This window comes from Canis lupus, chromosome 1 (assembly GCF_003254725.2).
Source record: "Canis lupus dingo isolate Sandy chromosome 1, ASM325472v2, whole genome shotgun sequence".
In the NCBI taxonomy this organism is placed as follows: domain Eukaryota; kingdom Metazoa; phylum Chordata; class Mammalia; order Carnivora; family Canidae; genus Canis; species Canis lupus.
The window spans coordinates 77,775,701-77,785,426 of record NC_064243.1 but is presented as its reverse complement, the minus strand read 5'-3'; the positions used below and the strand labels follow the sequence as shown (position 1 = coordinate 77,785,426).

Genomic DNA, 9,726 nt, shown 5'->3' with positions numbered 1-9,726 from the left:
TTACTCCTCCAACTTGATTTAAATTGTTGAGGTCAGAAATCTGTCTTTGTCTTTTTCTATTTTTTTCCACTGCCTTTAATACAGTAGGAACACAGTAAGTACTTGTTGATTGGTTGAATAATAACTTGAAAATTTAATGAAACTGACAATTCATTTTTTTTAAAAAAGGTCAAATCAGTTGTGTGATGAGTTCACTGATCAATGCCTCAATCTTTTAACACACAAACTCTTTTTGTTTTTAAGGAGTGATTCAAACCAATATGTCCAGAGTCACAGGTTTTTAATTCTTAACTTTCTTATTAATATGTTACACTATTTTACTAATTACTCTGTGCCTTCAAAGCCTACTTAATTTTAATGGGGCAAGGACAGCAGAATAATATATAAGAGACACCTTTGGGAAAAGAGGAAAAAAGTTAAAATTGAGGTTTTCTAGTTTGAAAATATTAAAAAGCATTCCAAAATAAAACAAGTCAGCATTCTCAATACTGGAAAATGACAGTGACTAAAAGTCTTTCCGCCTGTATGAGCACTGTCCTCTGTCCCCATTCCTAGTGCTGGGTAACTCGGAGATATAATTTATGATGGATTCACAAACAAAATGGTCAATGGTTCAGTACAAACCAAACATGAGCAGACACATTTCTAAACCCAACCGTCATGCTGCTTACACAATCTGTTGATCCATTGAACAAATATATGTTGAAAGATTAAGCGGGAGTTGACTGCCATTCAGGAAGATAAATGTAGAGTAGACTCATTTTCCGCCTGACTTAATGCTTAAGGATTTGTATTAGAAGGTTGTTGGGGAGGGGGTTGTCTGCGGGGGATGGGAGGAAAGGAAATTCCAGTCACCCAGATCTTTAGAATGAGATTATCTCACCAAGGACCTCACACAGAGGCCTTTACCAGCCATCTTTCACATCCGGGACCTTCCTTTCCCCTTATTCTTTTATTATGGGGGTAAAAAATCCAAGGAAATAAACAAGTGCTTCAGGAGCACTTGCCTTGGCTATTCAGGCCTTGTTGATGGAATGATAGGAGACAGAATGTCTTATACAGTACAGTTTGAGATTTAAAAGGGGAAAAAGAATCAGGCTGTCATAAAAGCACATTGTTATACAGCTGTCTCATAAAAGGGCTGTGAGCCATTAAGATATAGAGAGAACTGAAAGCCTGAAGCTAGAAACTCAGCGTTCCCGCTGTTGGAACCAATGCCATCCCCAAGCAGAGATCTCGGCCAGCCTTGATTCAGCTCATACTTGTTGACACCATCCTCAATTGAGGTATGAGGCCAGGCTTCTAGAGTTGTATTTGTCCAGCTGTGCCAGGCTGAAAAATGCAGTCCTTCATGGCTGTTGATCCTGTTATAAATGTCTCAGTTTCGTAAGAGAGCTTTGTTTAAAAAGAAAGTAAAAGATAGAGAGAGGAAGGGGAAGGGAGAGAGGAAGAAGGAAGGAAAGAAAGAGGAGGGAAGGAGGGCACGCTGGTGGCGCAGCGGTTTAGCACCGCCTGCAGCCCAGGGCGTGATCCTGGAGACCCTGGATGGAGTCCCATGTCAGGCTTTCTGCATGGAGCCCGCTTCTCCCTCTGGCTGTGTCTCTGCCTCTCTCTCTCTCTCCGTGTCTCTATGAATAAATAAAATCTTTAAAAGAATTTTAAAAAAGAAAGAAAGAGGGAAGGAATAGAAGGAGGGCAGAAGAAGAAACAAGAACAAAAGAGAAAGGACACCATTTGAAAGGACACCATTTGTAAAACATAAGTAGAATATCCTTGATGTTAAAACCTGGGACATGTCTACAGTACAGTAATATAATCATACTGCTTCCTTGTTTAGCAAGCCATGAACAACTTTCAGAGACATCTAACAACTCCGACCTGGTCAGAAAATCATTCAAAAAGAAAACCACTAGGGATGCCTGGGTGGCTCAGTGGTTGAGCATCTGTCTTCCGCCCAAGGCGTGATCCCGAATTCCGGGGATCGGGTCCCACATCAGGCTTCCTGCATGGAGCCTGCTTTTCCCTCTGCCTATGTTTCTGCCTCTGACCCTAATCGAATATGTGTGTGTCTTTCATGAATAAATAAATAAATAAAATCTTAAAAAAAAAAAAGAAAAAGAAAATCACTAAGTGTTGCAAAAAAACAGATGTATCCTGACCTACTGAAGTACATGTGCCAATAAATGCACTGGAAAGCAATTCACTTCATTTCAACGTTTACTGAGTACCCATATGGGTTGTGGCATTGGAGGAGGAACCATACAAGCTTACAAAACACCTGACTCCTGTCCTTACAAAGTACATATACCAACAAAGACCATGAGGACGTGTGGAGAATGGTACCTAGATGTCCAGAGAGAGAGGTATGTTTCCTTTTGTATTGAAGAATAAGTTGAATCTTCTAAATTGGGAAAATCAGGCAGGTGCTAGATTTAAGAAGTGCTGTGAAGAAGTAAAGGGAGATGACCATGGACAATTTCAAATATACAGGGCAAACATAAAGGCCAAAGAAGAAATAGTATTCAAAGTAGGCTAAGAACAGCTTTATCTGCCAAGCAAAGTGATAAGTTTGGAAAGCAAAAGGGTATTGGGTAAAAATGACTGGTGAGAGGTCTTGAAGTTATTTTTAGCCAGTCATGAGCCCTTATTTTTCACTTTCAAATGCATTTAGTAAGGGATGAAGAATTGCTAAAATATAAATGTATGCACATAATTCTCTAAGTCAGACTTTTTTGGGTTCTTGTTCTAACTTTTAATTTTGTTCCTTCCCGTATGATTTCCTACCCTGAATCATCACAACCCGCCAAGCTGAAGATGTTAATGACCAACATATTCTTACCCACTGTTTTAGTTTCTCATTGTTCCAGTTGTTTTATTTCATTTTGAAATTTTGCTGGGATTTAAAATGATGCCACACAACAGGTAAGTTTGGACCATTCCTTCAACATAACAGTCCCATTTTATCTTTGGTGCCATTATTACTGGCTTTATTGTTCATGAACTCTTCACTTCTGAGTAATAGCACTAAGTCTCAGTCAACGAGTTTTAACTTTTGGACCTATGAGTCTGCAGTCCATTTTATTCCATTTGTTTATTTTAACTAAATGTCACTGACTTTGAACTGTTTAATCTGAAGCATCTGATCTCTCCTGTTCTTGGATGCCTAGAATTTGGCAAGCCAAATGTTAACTATAAGAATTGAAAAGAAGAAACACTGAAACTAATGAATTCACTGGAAATGGTTAGCAGTCTAAAGAAAATATGACCATCTGGGTTAAGTTATTGTAGGTTATGGATTGGGCTTTCTGTTTAGTTTGGCTTGGAGAGGAGGGAAGTTTTCCCTCCTATCACCCGTCTACACTTATGTCTAGAGGCACAGTGTCAGTATTATTCTGTGAGGAGCTTTAGGTCTTCTGCAAGGCTATCCCATTAGACAAGCAAATCTATGTGATCTTGCACATGATGGGAATTGGAAAGCTTTCCCACATATACTCACACAGCTTCCTAAACTTTGCCCTGGAGTGCACAGGGAACATAGTGTATGGTCTACTTTCACTAGATCCAGGCACCTCAGGTTCAGGTGTGCAACTCTGTCTTAAATTACCTCCCCAGGGTAGTATGAGCTAGCTGAAGGCAAAGTGCAATCTGAGAATCTTTTCATCTAACATGGACAAGGACTAGTGCAGGCTCTCCTGATTGATTTGTGGCTATCCTCGGGAAGGGAGCAGGATGACTGTGAGCCCAACTCTGCTCTAGCAAGAGGTAACACTGGCCTGGATGCCTCTCAATAAAGGAGTACAGAAAAGAAAAAAAAAATGTCATTGGGAGATTTCAAGGAGAGTAAAAGTTAATGATTCTGCCACAAAATTCTATCTGGATTGAAAAAAAAATTCTGCTTTTATCCTCTAAACCTAGAAGAAATTCTTATAGAATAGTAAAGCTAATGGTAGCAGCCAAAGCTAAAGGAGTATTGTAAAAAGTATTTTATTCTTCCCCAATGAAGCTCCCTGTGTATGATTACATTTTCAGAAGGGGCTGAAAGTTATTTTGCGAAAATTAAAAGCATAGTTAGAAAATTCTGCTCCAAATACAATGGTCTGCTGGATTTGAAATATTGCTCCAGAAACAAGCCACATGGTGCTAGAGAATACCTGAGTCAGCAGAAGGTGGGGAGTACCGTGAAGACGGTATTTATTATGTCTTGAGAAGACTCCATAGGTCACTGCTGATTTCTGTTTACACTGTGCTGACCTTTCACACTCTGGAGCAGTTTGTTCAGCTGTGATCTACAACCAGGAGCACATGCAGTTTGTCATCTGTGGGGCCCTGGACGAGCCAACCAAGAAAGAGGCATTATGGATCCAGAAACGTCTATCAGCCTGCAGTTCTTGGAGTTCTCTGCTTTCTCATTTTGTACTTTTGTACTAACAAAAATTTACGGGTCTTGGGATACTAGCATAAAGCATGATCCAAACAGATTGGATTTTAAGAAAGTGATTATTTCCACTATACATTAGGTTAACTGCAAAATAAGCCTCCAAAAACAATCCTATCTCTAGGTCATTATTTCACCCATCTCAATTAGGATACGTTCAGTACTGGAGTGCAACATAATACTTTTTGTAATGGCCTACGCCAACTCTTTTGCAAAGGATTATGTGAGGTCACCAAGCTGTGATTATAAAGAACCTATGGGCAGTTCTTTTATCCTTTGATAGATGTCTGTGTGCTGACTCGCTGGGGGTCTGTTTCTTGAATTCAGAGCTCCCTGACCATTTTATCCAGCCATTCTGAAGCAGAAGATTCCTCCTGTTCTTCCTGGATGTGATTGCTTAACTCTGCTGCTACAGGAAAAATGTTCTGTGATTATTTCCAGACTAAAAAAAGGCCCATACATATGTTAACACAGCGATAATAATATAGTGCTTGTTTTCCACATAGAACTCCAATTTCAGGGACTGGACTACTTTGGTCACTCACTCCTGACCTACTATATTAGCTCGTGGGGCAGGTGGGTCGTCTCTCAAAGAGGAACTCTCATATACAGATTACCCTTAATGATGGCCTCCTCTTGAAAACCTTCCACATACTCTGTGATCACTTAGCATGGTGTACTTCCCCCACAATAGCACCCCACACTGTACCATCACCCCACATAACTGCCTATTTGAGGGAAGAACTTTATTCATTCATATGTATCAGTTCCAAGCACAGTACCTGACACACAGGAGGCACTCAATAAATGTGTAAGTAAACAGTGATTCTTTTACTTCTTCCTTAAAAGCATTGCTACCTTGGGCTTTAGATTCATGGATTCTTTTTAAAAAGGAGAAGGATTAAGAAAGAAAAAAAGAGAAAGAGGGAGAGGGAAGGAGGAAAGAATGAGAGAGGAGGAAAGAAAACAAAATAAAAGAGTAAAAGGAAGGAATAAAAGAAAGAAGGAAATGAAGGGAAATCCCACCTTGGTGTCTAACTTAAGGAATGAGGGGATAATAAAAGAAGTAATGTAGATGAATATAAAGAAATTAAGTAAGCATTATTTTTTGAAAATGAAACAAATAGAATTTAGAATTCTTTTTCAGCAACATGGCAGACTCATCCCTCCCAGCAGAGCTAAAATGTTAAGTAAAATATTTAAAATGTCATTTGAATGCATGGCTTGGCTAGCAGGAAAATATAAGGGTGGATTAGAGGCCAGAGATGAAAAGTGTGAATCTAGAAAAGTAGGCAAGCAGTAAAGAAAGAACTTATCTTAGGACTATCTAAAAATCCTCATGAGGCCTACAACTCAGGGGCACCTTGGTAGTGCAGTCAATTAAGCATCCAGCTCTTGATTGTGGCTCAGGTTATCATTTCAGGGCCATGAAATCAAGCCCTACATCAGGCTCCATGCTCAGCACGGAGTCTGCTTAGGATTCTCTCCCTCTCCCTCTGCCCTTCCCCACCACTCATGTGTTCTCTCTCTCCAAAATAAGTAAATCCTAAAAAAAAAAAAAAAAAAAAAAAAGGAAGCCAGGCTTATAATTCATATTTCCCTGGGCTGTATCCAGCTCTCGCATGAGAACAGTTATATTGAAAAGCTTTGTCATAAAGTACCCCTCCACACACACCCTCCCTTGCCTGCCCAAATACACACTCTGAGGGCAGAGGAAAAAAACATCCATATACATTATAGAGGGATATGCTGGGCATACATGTTTCACTGAGCTTTGGCTTTGGATTTAAATGACGTAGAAAAAAATTATACCATGAGAATTTCTAACCACAAACCCCATTTATTTAGGTATGAGAGAAGTATTCCTTCTGACTCCTAAGACAATACACATGGAAAAAAATTCCTTTAAGTGGTCCAGTCATCACATTCACAAACCATGAATGAAAGAGAAGAAAAGGAGAAAGACTTCCACTTCCCAGAAGTTGTACACACCAATTCTGGCCACAATTTACTCATGTGACTTCACCTAGCTACATATGGCATCCTTATTCTGGATTCCAGAATTCTACTGATAAAGAGAAATGGAAGAATGAATACTGTGTGTGTGTGTGGGGGGCGGTTGGGGGGGTAGTAAGCTCTGTCTTTATTTCCAAATACTGAGAAGACCTCCAAGACAGAATTAAGGTAATACTTGTTCCTCAGACCGTTTCAGTTAATGACAGAATGTTTGAGTTTTATTGTGGAATAAATCAATTTTGTCTTCACATTTTCATTAAAAACAAATGTAAGGAGATAAAAAATATATTTGAAATTAGGAATCAATTTCTTAAATAATAAAAGGGGAAGAAGAATCCAAAAACAACAAGTCATATAAACTACAATTAAAATTCTTTCTCGGGGCGGGGGATCTTGGAATTTTCTAGGATAGATAAAACTGATCAGAATTGGAGCAGCCTTATTCTTTACCTCTTTCATTTTTCTCCTCATAATACAAATTTCCTCAAAAGAACATAGTGGCAAAGCACTCCTGCAGAGGTTTAAAAAAAAAGAACTGGGAAGTAACTGATTTTTTTTTTTTTTTTTTTTTTTTTATGAATGAATGAAGCATAGGAAACTGCCACCTTAAATTTTAAAAAGGTTTGGGATGCCTGGGTGGCTTAGCGGTTGGGCTGAGCGTCTGCTCAGGGAGTTATCTCCAAGTCCTGGGATCATCAGGCTCCCTGCATGGAGCCTACTTCTCCCTCTGCCTGTGTCTCTGCCTCTTTCTCTGTGTCTCTCATGAATAAATAATAGAATCTTTAAAAAAAATTTTTTTGAAAAGGTTTTAAAAAGAGAGGTTTTTTATATTAAGATAGGATCTTTTTTTAAAAAGCCACAAATCTACAGCTAATATAACTAAATGTTTTTTGCAGAATGGAAGTATAAGTTTCTCTCTATAGGATTGCCTTTATATCCAAAATAAACCAACAAAAACCACAACACCAAATCTGGAAACCTACAATAGAGGCACACACAATTTCCCAGATATAAGGGGAATATTTTACTTTTTGTGTGGTGCCTCCAACTAATCAACCAAAATTAAATAAATAAATAAATAAATAAATAAATAAATAAATAAATAACACTTAACTGTTGTGCAAATATCAAAATAGCAGTGACTACTGGGAACGATTATTCTGGCTAAGTTAAAGAGAAAACTTACAGGCTAGTTTCAGGATACAAAGAGGACAGTCTCACACACTCTTACACATTCAAACATATACCTATATCATATACTTCTGTTGAGTTGAAACAACCACTTGTATCAGCACAAAAGATCTTCAAATGATTCAGTTCTACAATCTGATTTTTTAGTACCTCTACATAGTCCCTGCACATGGATAGCAATAAATCTACGGACAGGAGGAAAACAAACAAAATGCCTCTGCAAAAAAGTGACTACTGCTAAGAGCAGATATTTTGTCATCTAGCTTTTTAATGAATTTAGATCTATTAAGTGTTTTTCTTAAAACAGGGCTTACAACAATCCTTTTCACTTGTCTTCTTCCTTCTTCCTCTATTTCTGGAACCCCCGGGGTCCAGGATAGGAAGACACCAAAACGTAGAATTTACCCAATGGCCTTAACTCTCTGGAAGACTGGGATCATGAATAATATTAAAGATATTTAGTTAAGTTGCAATTTGATATGAGTGCATTTTGTAGGATTGTTCTGGGGTTCAACATAAGGTAGATCCACATAAAAAAAGCTTAACCAAATCGGGCTTTATTTTTCTCTTGTGGCAAGTGGAAGAGTAGACAATCCTGCTCTATTTCTATCTTTTCACTTGGCCATCTTTAGCACTTTGCTTTCATCTTCATGGTCCCAATATGGCAGCTATACCTGCAGTCACAATTCAGACACACAGAAGAAATCAGTGACAAAGGAAAATGAAATGTCTATCTCAAGACAGCAAAACTTTCCTACATATCCCTTATAGAATTCAACTCAGGTCTTGCTGGCCAGAATTGAAGGAAAAGCTGCAAGAAAGGCTAGACTAATGGGCTGGCTATTTTCACCAAACATATTGCCACCTCAAACAAATCAAGGTTCTAAATAGGAAAGATATGAAAAAATAGTATAAATATTAAATGCCAAAATTCTGGAATTTCAATCCGTGGAAAAAGTAATAAAGCTTCTCAGAGGAAAGTGCAATATTATATTTACTTTTTTGCTCTCCAAGTGCTGAAACATGGTACATAGTCATTCAGTAACTATTTCTTGAGTTCCTATTATATGCCAGGTGCTACCTTAGGTGCTTGGGATACCCTCAGATAAAAATTCTTGTCCCCTTAGATCTTACATTCTAGCAGGCAGAGACAAATAATAAACCATAGTCTCAATAAATAAATACATTCTATAGTTTATTCATAGGTGATAAATTCTATGGAAAAAAGGTATAGCTGAGTAAGGAGAATTTGGAGTGGAAGGTTGAATGGATGGGTTATAACAAAAATAAACAATAATCGTGTATTAATTTGCTCTTCTTTTTACCTCAGACCCTTCTAATTTCTGAACATATAGTGTGTTTTATCTCAGAAAAAAAAATTCATTATTTTTTCAACTCATTCTTCAAAGTGCTGAATCTAGCTGCTGTTATTTACACAAGAAATGTCAATGACTGTGTCAGGTAGTGTGTTAGGCTAGACATTGCTTCACACAGGGGGAACTGTTTGCAATTTACTTAAAGGGTCTAATTCCATAAGGAAAAAGGAAAATTCTGAGGAAAAAAAGAGCAATCAACAAAGAGAAAATGCTCTCCTGACCTGGTGCCTTTTCAGTATCAGAAGCATGGTCTTTCTGGGGAATGTGGCTTTTCAGTGGGCATAGTACAAATGAACTAACTCTCTTTTGCTCTAAATCATAAAAATAAGAACTGCGCGCGCACGCACGCACACACAACACACACACACACACACACACACACACCACGAAGTTACATTTCAGAGTCAAAAAAAATTCCAAAATCAACATCTCCCAAGGGACTGGGGTTTGATTGATTTTATTTAAAGTCTGGGTGGGTTTCTGACCACTAAATATTTGCTTAATTATCCCAGCAATGAAGAGTGATGCTCTCATTAGCAGGGGTTAGAAGCCCATCTGTGTTCTCTGTCAGTTTTTTGTACAGGATTATAAACCTGCAAATTGCACGTACAGTTGGGGAGTTGGAAAATTGTAATTGCAGCTCTGATACTCATTATGCTGTGAACTTGGGCAAAGCAATTTTTTCCCTGGGCCTTGGCCTATTTGTGC

At 38.3% G+C, this 9,726-nt stretch overlaps 1 long non-coding RNA gene across 1 annotated transcript; it reads left to right on the top strand.

The window, feature by feature from the left end:
• The first annotated feature begins 2,207 nt into the window (after positions 1 to 2,207).
• On the top strand, positions 2,208 to 6,530 carry LOC112644667 (uncharacterized). Its single transcript, XR_004812169.2, has 3 exons — positions 2,208 to 2,363; positions 2,809 to 2,922; positions 6,284 to 6,530. It is a non-coding gene; the product is annotated as an uncharacterized LOC112644667 (long non-coding RNA).
• The last annotated feature ends 3,196 nt before the right edge of the window (positions 6,531 to 9,726 follow it).